Raw genomic sequence first — 18,699 nt, 5'->3', positions numbered from 1 at the left:
TTTCAAATAATTCATTCACAAGTCAAAGAGGAAGTCTCAAAGAAAATAAAAATCCAACACATGAAAACTTGTAAAATGTAGACACAGTAGTGCTTAGAGGGAAATTTATAGTATTAAAAGCTTATATTAGAAAAAAAAGAAATGTCATGAAGCAACTAAGTTTCCACCTTAGAAAAGCAGAAAAGAATAAATTAATTAGGGCCAGGGATTTAGCTCGGTGGTTTCACTGCCTACTGCGCAAGCACAAGGACCCAAGTTCAATCCCCAGTACCAGAAAAAAAAAGAATAAATTAATTCAAAGCTAGTAGAAGGAAGAAAATAAAAAATAGAAATCAACCAAATTAAAAATAGAAAAAAATCAAAAGATGATTTTTTTGCCAAGATGAATAGAGTTGATAAGTCTCTAGTCAAACAAAGGAAAAATTACAAAATCAGTATTAGAAATCAAAGACAGGATATCACTGTAGACCTTATAAAATTAAGGACAGCATAAATGGACAACTTAGATTAAATGGACCAGTTCCTTGAAAGTCACAAAATACCAAAATCCATCCAAAAAAGAAACACACATCCCAAACTGTTATTAAAGAAATGTAATCTGTAGTTAAAATTTTTCACAAGCCTAAACTCTCATGGTTTCACTGGGAATTATTTAAGGAATTCTGCACAATTTGTTCCAAAAAATATTAAAGGGAACACTACCTATTTTATTTTATAAGGTCAGTATTATCCCAATACTAAAACTAAACAAAGATAGTACAAGAAAACAAACAACCTTACAAACCAATATCCTCATGAAGATAGATGCAAAATTCCTTCACAAAACTTAGCAAATAAAACCCAGCAATATAGAAGAATAACACATCACAACCAAGAGACATCTATTGTGGAATGCAAGGCTGGTTCAAGTAATTAATTCAAAGTAATTAATTACATTAACAAAGTAAAGAAACAAATGTTATGATAGCAAACACTGGATAAAATTCAACATCCATCCCTGATAAACCAGTAACAGAGGGGAATTTAACCTAAATGTGCACCTACAAAAACTCTAGATAACATTTAATGGTGAAAGACTGAACACTTTTTCCCTAAGATCAGGAAGAATTCATAGATGTCCATTAGCACCAGCACATTCAGTATCTTACTAGAGCTTGTAATAAAGAAGAAAAAAGAAAGAAAAGGGATACAGATTAGAAGAGGAAAACATTGTCAGTTTTGACAGACCATATAATTATCTATAGAAAATTTCAAGAATTTTGTTAAGAAAGCTTCTAGAAATAATAAGTGAGTTTAATAAGGTTGTAAGGTAAAAGTTCTCATACAAAAATCCATCATATTTCTAAATACAAGAAATAAATTAGAAATTGAAACCTAAAACTAAAATATTTACATTTGCTCAAAAGATATTTAGGTATGCATCTAAAAACATGTGCAGAACCTGTATGTTATAAACTACAATATGCTGATTAAAGAAATCAGCTATTACCCAAATAAATGAAATATATCATACTCACTGATTAGAAGATTCAATACAGTCAATACATTAATCCTCAAATTAATCTACAGATTCAATGTGGTTTCAAACAATATGCCAACAGAAGTTTTTCCATATATATATATATATATATATATATATATATATATATATATATATATGCTGATTATGTAATTTATACAGAAAGAACTAGAATAGCCAGAACAACTTTTCAAAAAGAACAAAGTTGCCCAACTTTAAGTCTGCTGTAAAGCTAGAGTAAACAAGACAGTGTAGTATTGGTGAAGGAAAAGACATATAACCAATGGAATAGAATATAATCCAGAAATAAACCCACACAAGTACAACCGAGTTGTGACAAAAGTGCAAAACCAATTCAACGGGCAGAAGATAATCTTTTCGAAAACAATGCTGGAACACCTACACATCATTCTGGAAAAAAAAGAACCTAAATTTTATCCTTTATACAAAAATTAAATAGATCAGAGATAAATGTAAATGTAAAACTATAAAACTGTTACGAGAAAACAAAAAAGAATCTTAAATTAGGCCAAGAGGTCTGATATAGTACATCAGAGCATGGTCCATGAAAGAAAAAAACTGAAAAACTGGTCTTAATCAACATTTTAAACTTCAGCAGTACAAAAGGCAATGTTAAGTAAAAGAAAAGCTACACACTAGGAGAAAATATACGCAAGTAATTTATCTGATGAAAGACTTCTACCTGGAATATATTAAAAACAAAATAAAATTCACTGTAAGAAAACAAGAGTCAGCCAGGTGTGGTAATACATGCCTTTAATCCCAGCATTTGGGAGGCTGAGGCAAGAGGATCTCTTTGGGTTTGAGGCCAATCTGGGCTACATACTGAGTAGTCTTGGCCAGCATGAACTACATAGTGAGACCATGTCTCACAAAACCAAAACAAAACCAAACCAAAAAAAGTCCAATTTTTATGGGTAAAATATTTGAAAAGACACTTCACCAGAGACATACAGATGGTAAATAAGCATGTTAGAGAAATGCAACTTGAAACCTCAATGAAATATCACTATATACATTCAAATGGGGGGGGGGGCTGACAATATTAAGTGCTAATGAGGATACAAAGCAACTGAAACTCCATACACTTATACAGGGAAATGCAAAATACTATTACCACTCTAAATCAATTTGTAGAAAGGTAATCATATACTGATTATATTACCCAGCAATCTTACTCTTGGGGATTACCTTTGAGATATGTAAACAGGTTCACACAGAAACCTGTACATGAGTGTTTACAAGGCCAGAAACTGAAAATACTCCAAATGTTCTTGCACAGATGAATAAGCGAACTTGTTACAAAGATATATATGAAGTGTTATATGAAATGGAATACTACTCAACAATAAAAGAGAACAATTGATCAATACAACAACATGAAGAAATCTCCAAGGTATTATGTTGAGAAAAAGATGACAGTGCGAAAAAGTTATATACTATAGTATGAGTCCACTTGCATGACATTCTACAAAGAGCAAAACCATAGGAATGGAGAACGAATCAGGGGTTGCTAAGGGTTAGGGATTATGGAGAGTTTGACTACAAAGGTGCTATATGGAGTATTAGGGGTGATGAAACTATTCTGTTCTTGATTGTAGTGGTGGTTACATCTGTTAAAACTCAAAACTGAGCTGGGTGTGGTAGTGCACATCTGTCATCATAGTACTGTGGGAGGCTGAGGCAGGAGGATTGCGAATTGGAGCCCAGCCTCAGCAAATTAGCAAGATTCTGTCCCAAAATAAAAAACCAAAAAAGAGCTGGGGATATAGCTCACTGCACAGGCCCTGGGTTCAACCTCTAGTACGGCAAAACAAAAAACAAAACCTTAGAACTGTATACCAATTTTTTTTCTATTTTACTGTTTACAAATTTAAAAAATTCATAATGAAAAAACAATCTTTAAAATATTAAAAGAAAAACTATATTTGCCATTCATAATCTACTTCAAAACCTTTTAAAATATTAGTTCTATTGAATTTATTATAATGAAAGAAATAGTGCCTTAGGAATAAGTTCACAAATAGAAAAGTTACCCTTTTTGTCCCAGAAACATTATCAGCCCAAAGGCACAACTAGAGTGTAAGGGTTCTAATCCCTACATTTTGGCCATAAAAAACATCATATACCCTCTTGCCCACATTGAACTAGCACACTCGCTTTGAATCGTACAGAGCCACACAGGCATTTTATAATAGCACCAAAAGTCAGTATTCAAATCCCACAAATTTCCTTCTAGGTTATGTGATTAAGTCATGGAAGAAATACACTGACAGGAAAGGCCTGATAACTCAACATCCACAAACAAAAGCAGTTCCTAGAAGAACTAATGTCTTGAAATCCTGGCTAGAAAAGTTGACAAATATTTTTGCATGCCTTCTGGGGACTTTTTCCCTTGAGATTTTGCAACAGGTTACACTGAAGGATGAATGCATTACTCTTACACATGCACACACACCCTTCTCTGAGCATCCCTCTTGGCAAAGGCAGTGCTCTCACAGCAAAGCCCAAGTGGGCCATGTAAATCTCACCCCATTTGATTGCTACGCCTCACCGATGGAAACCAACAAGGCAGCCTGCAGAGGAGTGGGAAGGGAAAGATCGCAGCAATTCCTACAATCTGCAAAGGACAAGATAAACCAAAGATTTCCTAATGACCAGGAAGAAAGCATGTCATGTGGCTAAGAACAAAGCACATGAGCCCTCAAGAGGCAGGCTGTATATAATCTAATTAAAATTAAAGATGAAAAGCATTATCTAAAATTAATAGCAAATCTCTGATATCCACTCAACATATAAAGACAAAATATGATTCCTTTGTCCTATAAAGTTTTTGAGAAATTTTAAATGCCAGGAGTATATCTTAAGATCCCAAAATAAAAAAATATCTTATTGGGGCCGGGGATTTAGCTCAGTGGTTTCGTCGCCTGTTGCACAAGCGCAAGGACCCGAGTTCGATCCTTGGTACCAAAAAAAAAAAAAAAAAAATCTTATTTCTTGGGCTAAAGTCTTGGGGCGGGGGCTGTGAGGAAAATTTAATACTGACATGATAATTGCATTGCTTCCCTATTACACTAAATCCTTCGATCTGGGCATTCAGTAAAAGCTATCTCAGGTTTTACACAACCTGTTCCCTCTATTCTAGAGACAAGGAAGAAGAAATATTACAAATAGAGAGAAAGCTAAAAAATAAGAAAAACCTACAGGTCTAGTAAAACATTACTTGTACTAGAACATCCAGAGTAATACAACAGATTGCCATCACTTAGTCAAGAGGTCTTTATGGACTGTTTTCATCTCAGTCTCCTTTAAGAATCTCTTCCCAAGGCACTACTGTTTAATCACTGTTAGTCTAAGCATTCCAACTGAGGCAGGTAGAAATTCAAAAGGTGATTGCACAGAGAATCTCCTAATGGAATGATTATAAGGGTGTTTTGCATCCCTAAATAGAGCACTAAATTTATTAATATCTTGTACATGAACTCTGCCTGCTCTACTGGTTCCAGAGCAAACCATGGGGACTTCTGCCAACTGTGAGGGCAAACTGTAAATGGATTTTGCAATAACCGAGCAACTCTGGTGGTGAAAATGAAAGTGATTTTAACAAATTGAGATTTTTTTGTTGCATTACATTAAATTTCTGGTGTGCTTTTCTCTAAGTGTATTTTATTATCCTGATGTATATGTTATAACATTCCAATCACCCTTTATTTTTTCTTATTCAAAGATCTCTGCTGACTAGAAAAGGTTAAGAACAGAAGCAAGCTCCCAGACTCTGCGACTCTGCCTTTGATGTGAAATACCACTGTATATTAAAGTTGTACATTAGGACCCAGTGGCCCCTGCCCGGTAGTCCAGCTACACCAAGGTAATTCACGCAAGTCAAGTATGACACTTTCCATCCACAACCCAAGATTTACCACCTGAAACGGAAAGCAACAGCACTGGCTGAAAAAGACCTCCTCCTCCGTCCCTCTGCTTTTACCTATTAGATGTTTTTTAACTGCTACCTGTAATTCAGCCTACAGTTTCAAATATTATGCTCTCATGAACCATATGGAATATAAGCAAATGGCCAAAGAAAGAAATTTTCAATAAGAATACAATAGTTGCCCACTAGTCTATGGAAAGGTGCATAATTCTTGTTTCTTTAATCTTCCAAACTGAAGGTTAGTTGCGAATATCAAGGAAAAAGACAACCAGTTAAGTGTGTATAAAGAAAGACTCCAAAATAAAGGTAAAGACCAACAAAGATTAAACAATCATTACCAGTAAAACTATAGAGAATAAAGAAATATAAAAGACAGATTTTCCTTAAAAAGATATTAGAAGCTTATGGTGGAAAATTCTCTGCAGAGAAACAATTAGAAAATCAAAAATAAAGAGAGCTTGCTAACCAAAATGCTCTGGACTACACTGCCACCATGCATTACAGAACTTACTTCTCCAGATTTTCCAAAACAGAAGATTCTCTGTCTCCATTAAAGCAGCAAGATAATTTTACCTTCTTCCTTTCCTCCCATGTGAAAGCATTCCCTAACTTCCACTGAGGCTTCTTACCTTAGAAAAATGTTACTTAAACACACACATTTTTATTTTCCTTCTTTCTCATCCTTACCACCACTATACTAGTTCAAGCTTTCATCAATACAAAGGTCAAATTAAATAGCCAACTAACTGCTCCATTTCTGCTCTATTCCATCCTCTTAGACACTGCTACCCAATTTTCTTAAACCATTACCTGACAGCTTTGAAAATGTGTCATTCTGTACTCCCTCAGAAATCTTCTATGTTCTTCACTGTAAAGAACATAACTGGGAAAAGTCCTTAATGTTTGGCTAATTCTTTGCTATTTTTGCAGGCTTATCTGCCACCGGGGGTTTCTATGCCATCCCACCTGGTTTGCTCAAGGATTGGCCAAAACACTTTTAACACTCACCTCACTTTGGCCTGTACTGCTGTTCCCAACCATTCCATAAAAGCCAGCTCAAATTATACTTCTTCCATCAATCTGACTCTGATCATAATTAGCTTGAAGCTTTTTTCTAAAAAAACAAACCCCATAAAAACCCTTAATTCTTAACTATACTATTCAGTTGACAGATAAGCCCCTATCAACTATTTAATTATGAAAACCTTTTCTTATCTAACAGTTTATGTCTATTACTTATTTAACCAAATAAATAAGGTAAAATATAAGGTGTATCTTTTACAGATACTGAGGGCCTCTCAACATCTGTTACAATGTCTCACCCTTAGTTGCTACTTACTAAATATTTGTTTATTGTTGTGGTCAGGAAAGGTGATTTATGATTCCCCATAGAACAGGCCAAGAGTTCTCAAGGTCATGACTTCCTCTACACTTTTATTTTATTTTATTTTTTTGGTACCGGGGATCGATCTTGGGTCCTTCCACTTGCACAGCAGGCGGTGAAACCACTGAGCTAAATCCCTGGCCTACACTTTTATTTTTTACAGAAAATTATCTAATGGAAACCCTAAAAAGCAAGCTAGCTGGTAGAAAAGGGCTGCTTTGGCTCATACTAACCTTTTTACATTAAATAAGCTAAAAAATTAGAATATACATTTCACTAAGAAAAATAAAACAGAGCTCACGTATGTAATAAGGAAAAAGGGAGATTAATTGATCTGAAATGATCTAGAATGAGAATGCAAATACCTAAACTATGGTTTTTTGGGGGTTTTTTCCTTTTTTTGGAACGGGAGATCGAACTCAGGACCTTGCGCTAGCGAGGCAGGCAGTGGAACCACTGAGCTACCTACATCCCTGGCCCCCTAAACTATGTTGATAGTCTTCTTTTAAAGACAATGGAAAAAAATGTGAGGGGCAGGGGAAGATAATGTATATATGTGCAAATGTAGGTAGGAAAATTTGCAACACAAATTGGCAGTGAGCTGCCTTTATGGAGTTCATACTGATGACTGGGAGACAGTAAAAGACAACTTGGAACCTTTTTATTGCTGAATCCTCTGTTAATTACTCAAACAAACAAATGTAAAAGATATAAAATGGATGGATACCATCAACAATGCCTTTTGACAAAAAGTATTTATATTAAAATAATTAAAAGTCCTTTTAAAAAGAGAAAAATTAAATGGTTAAGAATGTTATAGGGCCAGGGATTTAGCTCAGTGGTTCCGGCACCTGCCTTGCAAGTGCAAGATCCTGAGTTTGATCCCCGGTACCAAAAAAAAAAAAAGGAATGTTATTAAATTTTTGCCATAAAGCAAAATATTCTCCAGTGGTCCCACTGCAGAAATCAGATAAAGAAAGCAACTTGCAGCAAAGTTCTAGCAGAGCTAAGGATAAAAATCTAAAAACAAAACAAACACCTTCTGAAGGTTCTGTGAGCTATCCAGGTGAGTAATGAACCCAAAAATGGGCCCACAGGTGTCTTCAGAGGAGAATAACACCTTCTCTTAAAACAAGAGCAGCTCTTTATACTCATATCCAAATTTCCTCGTCCATTTTCCCTGCTGTCATTCACTTTCTCTCACTTTGCCTCTGATGATTCTTCTCACTCCCAACACTTTCTTCCCTATCACAATATAAATCTTTTAAAATGCCTAGGCTGGGGATTTAGCTCAGTGTTTCCGCCACCTGCCCTGCAAGCACAATGACCACAGTTTGATGCCCAGTACCAAAATAAAAAATTAATTAAATAAATAAAATGCTTCTTATCTTGTCCCTAGAAACAAGGCATTACATCTCTTTAGTCTACACCAAAATCATAGGAAATCCAATTGAGAATTCTATAGCACACACGCACACGCACACACACACACACACACACTTACACATAAATGTGACACATAAACCCATTGCATTATCCTTAATTGAAAAAGAATTCCTCTTGAAATTAGGAGCCAAACCTAAAAAGCCCTATTTATTCTTAGGACTGTTGCTCAGCAAAATGAAGGAAAATGCTACTTCACATTGGCTTGCAATGGACATTAAGCTTTTGAAGGCTCAGCATTCAACTATCTATACAATTAAACTACGGAGAGAAGCTGGGTATGGTGGTGTGTGCCTGTCTGTAATCCCAATACTATGGGAGGCTGAGGCAAGAGGATCACAAGTTTGAGCCAGCCCAGCCTGGGCAACTTAGCAACCAAATGAGACTCTGTCTCAAAATAAAAACATAAAAAGGCCTGGGGAGGGCTGGAGATTTAGCTGAGTGGTACCATGCCTGCCTTGCAAGCACAAGGTCCTGAGTTTGATCCCTGGTACTGCAAACAAAACAAAACAAAGCAAGCAAACAAAAAAGGGCTGGAGAATGTACCTCACTGAGAAGGCCCTGGGATTCAATTCCCAGTCCAAAAAGAAAAGAGAGGAAAAATAGCTGAATGTTTTGTTTCAATGAATTGTTTGTTTCATTGATAAAGCAGTTGCAATCTTCCATTTTCACTCACTATCTACAAATTAAAAGTAACATTTTAATTTTGACTTTTCTCCCTTCCCAGGTTCACTCTGGTAGAAATGCTAACAATTAAGCACCCAAAATGGAGGCAAAAGGAGGAAAATAAATGGCTGTGTAATTTACCATTTCTCTAATGTTCTTACTTCCCAGGAACTCAGAGGATTTTATAGTATGAAAACCACATTGATCAACTAAACATGAAGAAGCCTGGACAGAAAAGTGCTCCCAACTTCTCCACTTAACATTTTAGTTATCCCACCCCAATCAGCTCCTTCCGAGACCAAGAGCTTCAGTCCCTAACTAATGGTGCCTCTTAGACTCTGAGGGTCCTAGCATTTACTTCATTCTGTTTTCCTTGGGTGACCATCTCCATACATTTAAGGAAAATCTAACTATTATCCTCTTTCACCTTCATTCTTCTAGCTCGAAGGTCTCCCAGAACTGCTGCTGCAACTCACCCTTCCTACCACCAACCTCCAGCATGCTCTATTCTCTGAGTCCTGCATTTATCCTTGTATGAACAAAGAGGTCCAGGTGGTACTGGTCATAACTGAGACAAGCAATGTGAGAACATTTATGAGTAATCGAGCACAATTATTTATATGCAAGAGATACAGAGAATTATTAGCAGATACCGAGGCCTGACAGTCTTTCAAAAAGTAGCTAGAGGGCCAGGGATTTAGCTCAGTGGTTTTGCCGCCTGCCTAGCAAGCTCAAGGACCTGAGTTCAATCCCTGGTACCAAAAAAAAAAAAAAAAAGTAGCTAGAGTGGCTGCAAAAGAAAAACAAGTGTGTTACCTTCACGTCTTGTATTTTTATCCACATTCTACTTATTGATAGATCTTCAGTTCCTCTCCCCTCAACCTTTCTTTTCCAAAATGCTCTCCTTCAAAGATACTTCTACCCTCCCTCAGCCTATCCCAGAATCTTTCATTATGCCCACTCACTAAGATATGTTTAGCTACCTAGAATAATGATAATTTCTTAAAATAAAACCAAAATTGTTCACTTTACTTGGTTATATGAACATTAGACTATAAAACCATTTAACGGGGGAGAGGGGGAATTAAGCAAGAAGTCAGCCTGGCTTGGGTACCACAGGCGGTAAGCACCAGCCTCTAATCCACCGCTTACATAGTCCTTAGCCCTGGAAAATTAATTTAATCTTTTGGATATTCAGTTTCTTCAGCTATAAAATAGAAAGAGTACTATTTCCCTTATTTTGTTCCAACAATCAACTGGTAGAAGGATTTTAAGTTGCTGTAAACAGGGCTGGGGATGTAGTTCAGTGGTAGATTATTTGCCTAGCATGCCCAAAGTCCTGAGTTTAATCCCTGGCACTGAGAAAAAGAAGTTTTCATAAACAGAAAAAAAGACGGACAGTCACCTGTAAGATCTAAATGTATGAGAGCCATTCAAACAAAGCAGTTCAAAAACTATGTAATGGAGGGCCAGGGATTTAGCTCAGTGGTTTTGCCACCTGCTGCATAAGTGCAAGGACTGGAGCTGGATCCCCAGTACCAAAAAAAACCAAAAAACAAAAAACTATATAATGGAGATACCTAAAACAATGAAGAACAAAGCAACTCCAAATTGGTGTAACCACTTACTACAAGGAAAAAATCTAGCTCCAGCCAGAAGAAAGGAAGGCCTCAGATTTTGGGCCCATTCCACCTTCAAAACCCAGGCTTTAACTAAAAACAGCCCAGCTAGCTGCCTGACAGCTGGTGTGTGCCAAAGCATTCCTTTTTGGAATGCCAGGATCTTATTCTAGCATAATTTGAGCCTGAACAAGGAAAGAGTTAACTTTGCTAAGTGGATTTGCAGTGTGGTGGTGGAGGCCAGCACAGCAACTGTACAGTGTAACTTTTTCTCCCTTTACACTAGCAATGTCCACCCAAGTTAAGGAGCCTGTAGTTTATACCTGCTATGCCAGACTGATGATAAAGGAAATGTCTGCTTTTTGGCTACTGAAATTTAATACAGTACATATATATCAAATATATATATAAATACACACTAAGTTGCTAAACCCTAGAGAGAAAAGAGCTAATATATATTGAATTCTTTGTGTCAAAAACCATAAGGAAACAGATTTCATTTAATCTTCACAAATACCCTGCAATGTAGGTATTATTATTTGTATTTTTACAGATGAGAACACTGAAGTCAGATAAGATTAAATAAGTTATCCAACTCCACAAAGCAAATAAGTAACAAAGTCAGGATTTGAATCTAGTTTTATCTAATTCCAAGGCTCCTACTGCTCCTGACTTTTCTCAATAGTATAACTATGGCCACTTTCTTGAGTCATTTCACCTTGATCCCTGACATAGTACTTAAATATGTATCCTGTTTCTACAACTTTGCAAAAGGACAGAAAAATCTTTTCCAGAGGCCTTTTCTTTTTTCTTTTCCTGCATTTACTTCCCATTTTCATATAAACGATTCTTTTTTAGGTTGAGTCACTGGACTCATTCTGACAGACAGCCATACAATATTTCAGCAATCAATAAACCAAAAGGGTGAAAGCTCTGTTTCCATCCTTTTACACTTTAATAATCACAGTTTTTGAGCATGGCATTGTTTTCTAAACTGGTGCCATTTAACGAGTGCCAATGCCTAGTACAACAGCTTACACACAGTAGGTACAAAGTGAGACTATACACTGAGTCACTGAGAAAAGGTTTCTTTATTCCTTCAGTTCACTTGCTAAATTTAAATCAAAAGACTTCATGGAAGTCCAACTGCATGAGTGGATTTTAAAAAGGATTAAGAAAAACGTAAACTGAAATATAACAATCTAGTGTTTATGTCCCTAAGTGACTAATAAAATGAATTTAAGGCTTAAAAGATTCACTTTAAAAATACTGTCATTCTAAGTAACTTTGGCAAGTGCATCTTAAAAACACATACACAATCAAACATGGGGCAACTCTTTTGCTTAGGATGGTAAGACTAAGGATCTCTTTTTTTCCTGTTTTTACTTACATAAAAACTTTTCTGCAATAGGTATGTATTGATTTTATAAGTATGATAGCTGATATCACTCCAGATAAACTTTCTATTTTTAACACTTTCTATACAGTGTAGGTTTATTGTCCTTGTTAGATATAACCCATAGCAATTAAGTATTCATAACTCAATCACATATCTTCCAGAACATCTTGTTGCATAATACCAGCACATTAAAGATAATTATTTTTCTTTCCATTCATATGCTTGTCTTGCTTTAGATGGACATGTCTCTTTGTACTCTTTTCAAGTATGTACAAGTTTCTTGTATAACCTTTACAGAACACTGAGTCTTTTTTTCTTGGTAACAAGCATAAGAATGACATTTGCCCCAAATCCAGCCCCAATTTACATGTATTTCAATTTTATTTAGGTTACCTTTTCAATGAGATTAAAGTACTTCAATCACAATGGCACCAAGTAGAATGAGCTACTTTCTGTGGTAATAAGTTTCCTATCAGTGGAAGTATTCAAAGTAGAGATCTCCCGTAAGAGGGAATCGTGGATTGGGTAGGAGGTTGTACAAGCTGAATTTCATAGTCCCTCTTGTACTCTATGATTTTAAAATAGCTTTTCCAGATGAATATACTTTAGTGATACAATGGGTCACATAGATCACATGCTGTCCTGTTGTGCCAAGTCTGTTTTCCCTCACTATTTGATCAATGCAGAGAAGACGCCTTTCGAATCCACCTTAATTTGACAAGTTATCTAATTACTTCTGGTGAAGACCAAATTTCCTAAATATTATCAGTTCTTACTATTTGAAATGATCAAAATGTGCTGAAATAATGCAGTCGGCAGAATGTCACTGTATGACTTACATACGGATCTGTTGCAGCCGGTAAAACATTGAATCCACGAGGACAGCCAAAGTGAGGAGTTATGTGGGAGTAATAAAATGTGATAACTAGGCCTTCCACCCCAAGTACAAACCCAGCTGCGCATGCACATCCACATCTACAGGAAAGCCTGCTGATAACAAAAAGCAAAGCAAAACCAAAACTATGTCTAGCACGTGCTCACTACACAGGGAAGCCGGACAGGGAACTGTCCTTTCAGCACCACAGCAAGAAACCCCAGTAGGAGTGATAGAGGTAACCCAAAGCTGACAAGAAAAAAATTTGGTAAAAGTCCTACAAGGAAGCAACAAGCAACTGTATGGTTATTTGTTTTTAACTGTGCTATGTTCCACTGTATTATTATTAATTTAAAATGAAATATTTCAAATATTTTAATAAAAGCTGACAAACCCCAAAGGCACATAAAGTAAACCTCTCAAACTGAACCAAAAAAACCAAGAACGGGCCCGCACCACCATGAATTGCTTTATAATACCTATCACCGGCCCAACTAAGAATCATACACATCTACATACATCCAGAATCAGATGTTCTAAGAACACAGAACATGCATCCAGCCCTCTCCAGGGACAGCCTCAATTTCTAGGACAGAAAAATGCTCCCTGAACACCAAACCATCACTACCATCCCCCCCCCCCACACACACAAGCAATCAAATCCTCTTTCAGGGAGAACTGAAGGCCTTATGGGTCATGAGTTCCAAAGAAAAAATGCTGCAGTATTTCAAGAACCAGGTTATAAGCAATGTGCTACAAAGCTTTCAGCATTTTATTTTGAATCCCCTAAGATTTCTACCATCCTAGAACCGGGTGATAACGTTGTCCAGTCATTTGCATTACAAATCAAAAACATTTCTGAGGAAAGAAGCCCCCTCCCCTATATCCTCTAATGCACGTGGAGAAAAGAGAAGTACTGTAGAGAGAGATCATGAGTGAAAAATCTACCACACCTGAAACCTCCCTTGGAAAACTAAAGCATTCCCCAGTCTTAACACACTGCTACCTCTCTGAAGGATTTCCAGGTTCAAACTTGAGAAAACAGTTATAAAAAGCACTTTCCCCTTTCGGCCTCAAGGCCCTCACCCACACTTCCTGCTTTCATCCCTGCGTCTCTAGTGCCCACTGTACATTAAAAGCAGCTTTTCTAGTGTAGCAGAGCTTGCTCCATGCTAATTATTTCTCCTTCCTCCTGAATTTATTATTTTTTTCTTCCTCCTGAATTTAAACAGATGCAATGCAAAGTTCTACCCCTTCCCCCAAACAGATGACATCCATTTATTATGAACACTGATGTGAATCTTGGAATCCTCGAATATAAAATGTATTCCCCATGCTTCAAAAACTGCAGTGTAAGTGAGGAAGAGGGCATAGGGTGGAGTAGTTGGAAGGAATGCATGGTATGAAGAGTCCTATTTATCAGGCCGAAAAATGATTCTCACTCCGTACTAGCTCGAAGCTGAGGCCCCTGAAGGGGTCAGACAGCCCTGGCTGGCTAAGCCCCAGAAAGTTAACTGCCAAGTCTCCACCGGTGGTTGCTGGTGGGAATGGAGGGGATGGAACTGAGCTTCCAGGAGAAACGCAGAGGCTTTGCGGTCCCCCCAAGGTTCCAAAAAACAAGTAGAGAGGAGGGGTCCAGGCTGTAGAACTGGGCAAATGGTCCTTTATCCTAACGCTAACAAGAAGCCCAGGGTACTGCTGCCGGCGGTAAAGTGGGGGAGGGAAGGGAGCGAAGAGAGGAACAGGCTCTGCCTCGGGTGGCGTAGGGGCGGGGGTGGGGGAAGGGGATATTCTAAAAGTGATGTACTCCCTAATGCAGGAATCCTAGGCTACCGAGGAAGGGGGGGGGGGCTGACAGAGTCCCTGAGCACCCTGTTGGGAGGGGGACTGACACATCCGACTGAAGGACAGGGGGAGTCCTGGCTGCCCAGAGAACCCAGGAGCCCCTGGATTCTGTAGTTGGTAGCAATCTGGAGCCAGATGAGAGAGGGATGCAGTAAGACGGGGGGGGGGGGGGGGGGGCAGGGCTGAGGCGCTGCTGTAGGAAGATCCCGACGGCGCTGCCCTTCCCAGGGCAACCCCGAGAGGGTCCCGACTCTGCCCCGGCACTGGGGGGGGGGGGGCGCTGCACAGTACCAGGGGCGCCGAGGGCAACCCGTGTCCCCAACGTAGCCAAGGGACCAGGAGAGCAAGGGTGTCCGGGGTGGGGGCTGGTGGTCCTCGCTTCTCCCGAGGGATCCCAGTCAACACGGAAAAGGGAAACAAGACTTCCAAACACCTGTCCAAAACAGGGAGTGCAGAACCCCGCTCCACGGCCCCGCGAGCCCCGCCGCGCACTCTGCGGCAAAGCCCCTGACAGGAGAGGGGCGAGCCCTCTCCAGGGTCCCGAGGCGAGAAGAGGAGCCCGAGCGAGGAGCAGCTCCGAGGCGAGGGCTCTGGGGCGACTTACGGCGGCGACGGCGGCGGCGGCGGCGGCGGCGGCAGCGGCGGCGAGCGAGGCGGCGGCGGCCCTAGTGCGGGGCCCGGGAGGCGCGGTCGGACTGCAGAAACGCCGAGGCTGCGGCGGGCGGGACTGCGGTGCGCGCCATCTTGGAGCGCTCTCCGCGCCGCCCCCCCCGCGCCCGCGAGTCCTTGCATAATTGATGACTCGCGCCGCCCGCGGCGCGCCTCCGCGCGCGCCCCCGCCTGCCGGCCCCCCGCCGGCCCCCCGCCGACCCTCCGCGCGCCCGGCGCCCGCCCGCCCGCGCCCCGCAGCCCACCTACCCCGGCAGGGCGCGCCCGCTCGCCAGCCGCGCCCGCCTGGCCGTCAGTCGGTCGGTCACTGGCTCGCGGGCCGGCGTCCCCGCGCGGTAGGGACCGATCTAGGCGAGGGAGCAGGGCGCCGGCAGGGGGCGCCGCGCCGGAGGGCCAGAGAGCGTCCCCGGGCCCGCCTCCACGACGCCCCCGCCAGCCGCGGGCGGGGCAACGCTCAGAGCCTCCCAGCCAGACTCCCGAGCTCGGAGACCAGCGCGTCCGGTCAGCCCGGGTGGAAACCCGGAAGCTTCCCGCTGGGTGGACTCGGCTGCTCCGGGTCCCTGTCTTCGATTCCTCCGGAACGTGTCTGGTAACAGTGAAGCGCTCAGTTGTGGGAGTTGCTGACATCTCTAAACACAAGAAACTCAATTTACATGATCTTTGGACAACGGATAAAATGCACAGTTGGCCAGCAGCAGGTAGAGGCTTGTGTTCCTGCGGCCAGGAGCCTGGTAGGAGGAGGCAGACACTGCTCTCTGACAGCCCCCTGGCTCTGGGACTGTAGCGGCCACCATTCTGAGCCTTAGTGTGACCGTCTGTGAAGTAGACTGAAGCCCTTACTCCTCTTATGAGGGTCTACATAATGAATGCAAGTACTCAGCATTTTACTGTGCCGCTCTACAGCGCGTACGACCTAGTGGGGCTTTCTGCCACGATTCACAGTTGAGTAGATTCGGCATGTAACAACCTCTCTGAACCTCAGTTGTTCGGCCTATAAAAGGGAACAATCGATCACATTACCAACCTGATAGATTTATTGTGAGGACTAAAGGGGAGAGTGCATTTCATGCATTTCTAACACAACTTTGCCCCACGGTCTATCACATAGTGTGCCCACTATTTACGTGCGTTTTTAAAGTAGCTTTATTGCGGTGTATTTGACATACAATAAACTGCACATATTTACAGAGTACAGTTTGGACATATGTATACATGCATGAAATCTACACTACCAAGATACCAAACATACTCATCACCTTCTAGAGCTGCCTGTGCTGCTTTGTAATCCCGTCCTGGGTCGCTGCCCCCACCCACCCTCACCCACCCTCACCCATCAACTAGTATCTTCCATTACTGTACATTAGTTTGCATTTTTAAGAATTTTAGATAAATGGAAAGAGTGTGAACTCTTTTATGGCTTCTTGCACTCAGCAAAGTTATTTTGAGCTTATTTCACTGTCGCCTATAGAAAGCTCATTCCTTTTTGTTTTGTTTGTTTGTTTTTGGTACCGGGGATCAAACTCGGGTCCTTGCGCTTGCAAGGCAGGCGACGGAACCACTGAGCTAAATCCCCCGCCCTGCTCATTCTTCCTTCTTTGCTGAGTAAGAATCATTGTGGGGATATATTGTACCACGATTTAGTCAGTCATCTGTAGATGACATTTAGATTATTCCTAGTTTTTATCTATTACAAATAAAAATGACGGGAGCATGTGTGTGCAGGCTTTTAAGTGGACATATACCTTCATTTCTCTTGGGTATAAATACCTAGGAATAAAATGACTGATTCTGTTGTAGGTATATTGTATATTTAATATATTATGAAAGGTCCAAACTGTTTTCCAAAGTGGTTACTTTGTTTTACGTTCTGTCTAGAAGCCAATAAGAGCATCAGTTGCTCCATTCTCACCAAAATTTGGTAAGATCAATCCTTCTAGTTCTATGCAGTCTAAAAGGTATTCAGTGTGTCTCATTTGTAGTTTTGACTTCTGTTCCACTAATGACTAAAGATGTTGAACAACTTTTATGGATTCATGATGAGTAACTCCTCCTGTGTGAAGTTGTCCGAGTTATTTGCCTGTGTTTTAGGTTGTTTCCTAATTATTGAGTTTTGAGAATTGTTTATAAATTCTGGATACAGGTCATCTAGCATATATATGATTGGCAAATACTGTTTCCCACTCTAACCTTTATATTCTCTCAGCAAAATCTTTCAAAAGCCCAGAAGAAGTTTTACATTTTTGTGAAGTCTAATTTATTTTTTTTTTTCTTGTATGAATCATGCTTTATTCAGGTATGTTAGGGTCTAGTTCTGGACTCTGGTCTGCTTCATTGATCTTTTTGTCTATTTTGACCCTACTACTGCTCTGTGTTGATTAGATGTTTTTTGGTTTTGTTTTTGTTTTTGGATACTGGGGATTGAACTAGGGACCTTGAGCTTTCGAAGCAGGTGGCAGAATCACTGAGCTAAATCCCTGGCTTGATTAGTTTTGTAATAAATCTTGAAATCAGGTAGTTTAAGCTCTCTCACTTTGCTCTTCTTCAGTGTTGATTTTGCAGTTTAAGGTCTTTTGCATTTCCATATGAATTTTAGAATTAGCTTGCAAATTTTTTTCTTTTCCCTTTTTTATTAGTATATGTTTTCGATGCATAATACATTCATTGTGAGGAATTGGTACATATACATACCTTGTTTTGATCTTTTTTACTTCTTCCCCTCCCTTTCTCTTGCCTCTGCCTATCCCCAGGTCCCCTTCCCATCTCCACAAACCCATGTTTCCTATCATCTTTTATTTTGCTCCTAAATTACAGTATTTATACTTTGGATTTTTGTATGAGAAATCATGCCATATTTAAGCTTGTATCTGATTTATTTTACTTAGCACTGTGGTCTCAAGGTCCATCCATCTACAAATAACTCAAATTTATCCTTTGTGATTCTACTGTATATGTGCCACATTTTCCGTATCTGTTCATCTGTTAATGGATATATGGACTGCTTCCAACATTTAGCTGTTATGAATTGTGCTGCTATAAACATGGGTGTGCATGGATCACTGCAATATGATGTCTTTAACTCTTTTGGGAAGATAACCAGAAGAGGTACCGCTGGGTCAACTGAAATCTCTATTTTTAGTTTTCTGAGGAATCTCCATAATGATTTCCATAGTGATTGTACTGGCTCACATTCTGAACAATAAATATAGAAGTGTTCCACAATCTCTCCAGCATTTGTTGTTTTTTGATTTCTTGATGATAGGTATTCTTTCTGGAGTAAGATAGAATCTCAGTGCTGTTCTGATTTGCATTTCTCTAATGGCCAAAGATGA

General features: G+C 39.8%; 1 protein-coding gene across 8 annotated transcripts in view; it reads right to left on the bottom strand.

The window, feature by feature from the left end:
• Scn8a (sodium voltage-gated channel alpha subunit 8) overlaps window positions 1-15,726 on the bottom strand; it is a 171,261-nt gene extending 155,535 nt beyond the window's left edge. For 7 of the 8 annotated variants that reach the window (XM_087199929.1, XM_087199931.1, XM_087199934.1 and 4 more), the window contains exon 1: window positions 15,620-15,726. The gene's annotated coding sequence lies outside the window, so the exon portion shown is untranslated. Of the gene's footprint in view, window positions 1-15,305; window positions 15,398-15,619 lie in introns of those variants that run through there. The other variant, XM_087199928.1, reaches the window with a different exon arrangement.
• Between the last annotated feature and the right edge of the window lie 2,973 nt (window positions 15,727-18,699).

This window comes from Heterocephalus glaber, unplaced genomic scaffold (assembly GCF_053883595.1).
Source record: "Heterocephalus glaber isolate CG9 unplaced genomic scaffold, H.glaber_assembly_v1.0 deba00001733, whole genome shotgun sequence".
NCBI classification, from domain to species: Eukaryota; Metazoa; Chordata; class Mammalia; order Rodentia; family Bathyergidae; genus Heterocephalus; species Heterocephalus glaber.
The sequence above is the reverse complement of the archived record's forward strand: the minus strand, read 5'-3'. Positions and strand labels throughout refer to the sequence as shown.